This window comes from Mchenga conophoros, linkage group LG5 (assembly GCF_057382185.1).
Source record: "Mchenga conophoros isolate Kocher_MC1m ecotype Shallow Benthic linkage group LG5, M_conophoros_male_GT1.1, whole genome shotgun sequence".
In the NCBI taxonomy this organism is placed as follows: Eukaryota; Metazoa; Chordata; class Actinopteri; order Cichliformes; family Cichlidae; genus Mchenga; species Mchenga conophoros.
Window position 1 is genome coordinate 38,729,614 of NC_140530.1, and position 3,909 is coordinate 38,733,522.

Below are 3,909 nucleotides of genomic sequence, written 5' to 3' on the forward strand. Positions count from 1 at the left end.
TCAGTCTTTCAAATAGATGCAAGTAAAACACAGCAGAAAATAAATAAAGTCACAGACTCAGCGGTCCTGTTGCTCTATTTTCACCTGTAAAGCAGGCGGAGGTTTACCCTGGTGCAGGTGTGCCGCGGTCAGTGGAAGAATCCGCGAGTTTCTCTGTGAGTTTCCCATTACGTCGTAGCTACTCTGTGCTTGTTGGAAGTTTAGGGGTTTTTTTCGCTGTAAAAAGAAGTTTTCTTCCCACGCACAGCGGACACTAATGTTTTTGTCACTTTTTATGGAATCAAACTCAAAGTAAGGTCAGTACTTCCACGCTTTAAACGCTGCACGCTCATACTCTCTCTGCACTCGATATATGATCCACTGTTGATCTGCACACAGCTGTTGTCACAAACGTCGCACTCGCTTACGTCACTGTCATGAGACATTCTCGCAAAAAATCACGGTTTTAGTAACGCAGCAACGCAGCGTTACTACGGGAAAGTAACGGTAATCTAATTACCGTTTTTGCAATAGTAATCCCTAACTTTACTCGTTACCTGAAAAAGTAATCGGATTACAGTAACGCATTACTACCCATCTCTGGTCACCATCCACCTAACAACGCAAACTTTAAGCCTTAAAACCATTTAAACAGGTGAGTTATAAAAACATTTTCACCCCTTACAGTTTTTTGAAGGACAAACTTATGTATAGAGACAATAACAGTGTTGGTATCAGGCTGTGAACATGCTAATCTTTGCTGTAAAGCTTTAACATTTTAACATGGAACTGACTCACTGCTAGAGCCTCTGGTGGACATTGGAGGAACTGCAGCTTTTGGGTGTATTTTTAAGCTGTGGAGGTTCGCCTTTGAGGAGCTTGGCTGCCCTGATGGTTGCAGACATCTCTTTGCTCAGAATATCTGGTGGAATCAAAAGGATTGGCTGGAGAGATCAGGAGGAGTTCCCAGGTGGGACTCGGATGTTACCTGAGCAAACTTCTGATAAGTCACCTGAACGCTGCTTCAGTGGAGGCTGGTCTTTCATAAAAAGCTGCTAACACGGTCGGGAGCACAAAGCTGCTTCCCCTGGATCTGGATGTAAGCAGCATCTGAAATCTTTTTTTTCTGAGTCCTCAAACTTTGCGATTGTTTCCAGATTTATATGAAAACACAGCAGGTTTTTGTTTTTATTCATGTGGACTTTTGTGACATTGAATGTCGTATAAAACAAGCAGCCAAACCATCAGAGTCAATGAACACTGACAGAATGATCACAAACTCATGTTTAGTCTTGGTCCCGCTCTTTTAATGACTCCTCTGTGTTTGGCCTGGACCTGAGTCCATGTGAGCTGTTGGCAGTAATGAGGATCACGTTCTCAGGCTCTCCAGCGGCTCGTTCGAGCCGTCAGAAACAACGCGGACGTGTTCCGCCTCCTGCATTGTTCCCCAAATCAGCCTGAGCTCCGTGAGGATCAGCTTACATGGCGGTGTGACCTGCCAAGCAATGCACAAAGAGCAAGCGCACAGAAACACACAGTCATACGCTCACCTACACTGCTCCCAACACAACAACATTAAAACGACATATTTGTTCTGCTGAAGTCGTTGTGAACCTCTCAAGTGTGTAACAACATGATTGGCTGGTGTGTCTCACGGTCAGTCGCCAGCTTCCCTGTTCCTGTTCGGGATTCTTTGATGGTCCTGCTTCTCATTCACTTCCGACGTGTTGGCGTCACGTGATGCTGAACTGTGAGGCTTGATATTTCGCCTACCATCAAAGACTTAACACATAAGAAGATGCTTGGGGTCAACTAGAAATGGTTTGATCACACATGCTGGCTGGGGTTGCGTCAGCCAGTGAAGTCGCCTTTATTCCAATACTCCTGCTGCTAACCAATCAAATCACAGTGTGGAAAAGTCCTGAGAGGGTGAGGTGTTTGAGCAAACCTGCATCAAAATGAAGAAGAAGGTGATCCCTGTGCCGAAATGCTCGCCTACAGCAGCTGCGACGTGCATACTCACGGTTTTTCTCTATTTCAGAGACTGCTGATGTTATAGAAAGATCCGGCCTGACAGCGAGCTCTCCTGCAGACGGGAGGCTCTGATGTGTTTGACAGGCCGGAGGAGGAATGAGACGTTTGGGACTTTTCCATGCGGCTCGAGCTAAATCAGCTCCATGTGTGTTTGAAGGTACAGTAAATCCAGCGCGCTGCCCCCGGCTTCATTTTAGGGAGGGGGGGATAAATGTTAAGCTGGCTAAAAGCCCTTCAAGAGTCCCCGCCCTCGGGGGGGGGGGGGGGGGGGGGGGACTTTATGTATGGAGTCAAAGTAATACGATTCCCTTTCTTTCTGTCCCGGCCTCGCTGTTATATATGTGCAATCATGTTTCACAGTGTGGCAGCCCGGCTTCATGTGTCTCACATGTGATGCGTGCATGACCGTGAATATGACTGAATACCAATGCTTAGTTTTGCCACCTGATGCTGATTTAGTTCGAGTGTTTTGTATTTTTCTTCCGTTACGTTCGGCAACATTTTAGTCTCACTTTTGATCTTTTCATCTTTGAGGCTGCAGCCATCGTCATAGGCGTCGGTTTGACCCGAGAGTCGATGATTTAGTTTCATACCTTTTGTTTTTGCTCACACGCAGCTCCTGGTCACATATTTCAAAAGAAAGAACGTCAGAGAGTCGCGTTCAGGAAACCATCTGAGCCATCAGAAGAGGGAGACTGCGGTCATAAAGGGACGGACAGGGTCAGCATCGACAGGCTGACATTCTCTCCTCTGAGATGGTTGTGTGAGAAAGTCCCAGCAGATCAGCAGTTTCTGAAATGCTCACCAACAATCATGTCAAAGCTGCCCTAAATCACTTTACTTCCTCATTCTGATGTTGAGTTTGAGCTTCATCCGTCTTCATCAGCTGTCACACAGAAAATGATGGACTCCACATCTGCAGCTCACTGAGAACTTTCTCTTCTGGTCAGCGCTGAAGCTGCTTCAGTTCCTCCAAAAAATGAAAATGTCAAAGAGAAAATACCAAATGCATCAAGTTAAAAGAACACAGAGTAAAACAAATGAAGGGAAATCCCAGTTTAGCACTTTGACACAAAATATTCTCCGTTAGCATAAATATGCACACCTTTCTGTGTGTTTTCTCACATCTAAAATAACTTTATTCTCAGAGGTTAGTTGGACTCAAAGATCCAACCCTTCATCCCTGGAACTGAAGAACGTCTCACAGTTAGCAGCCATCTCTAAAATCCTCTGGACGCTTGTTTGTGTCGTTATTTTCAGGCATCGTGTTAACCTACGATAAATTAATATCAGTGATCAGTGAGATGTTTCCACAGGAGCTGCACGTTCAGCACCACACGTCCGAGGATGCTAAAGGGACGCCATCGTGAAAATGGAGACTCTGCTTTTTATTCAGCCTTTAAATGGCGAGTCTGTTATCAGACTGAACAGGCCAGACTTTGATATTTAAACGTAGCGATATTGTAACTTTGTGTTTTGTCTTAATTATCTTTGATTCATTCTGTTTAAAAGGAGCTCATTTCCATGCAGTAACACAGTTTGTGGAGCATTATCATGAAACAGAGGAGGTCAGAGAACTCTCTCCCTCTCCTGTACAAATACCCGCCAGCACCAGGAGAAAATCCCGCGGCCGCAGACTTTCAGTCACGTGTTTCAGACTTTTCCTGGTTTTTCCCCTTAAAGCAGCAAATTCCTCCAAACCGGGTCGGGCTGTGAGCGTGTTGGACAGTTTACAGTTTTTATGTCAGTTGAGGAAACGTAAAGGAAGCAGTTGGCATTTGAGGACGCATGCTTGCTCAGTGTCTTACGATGAATCGGGAGATTAATGAAGTTCTTGTGGAAATTAAACACGGAGCTGTGGAGCTTATACACCGGCTCCTGGTGCTATGGAAATAA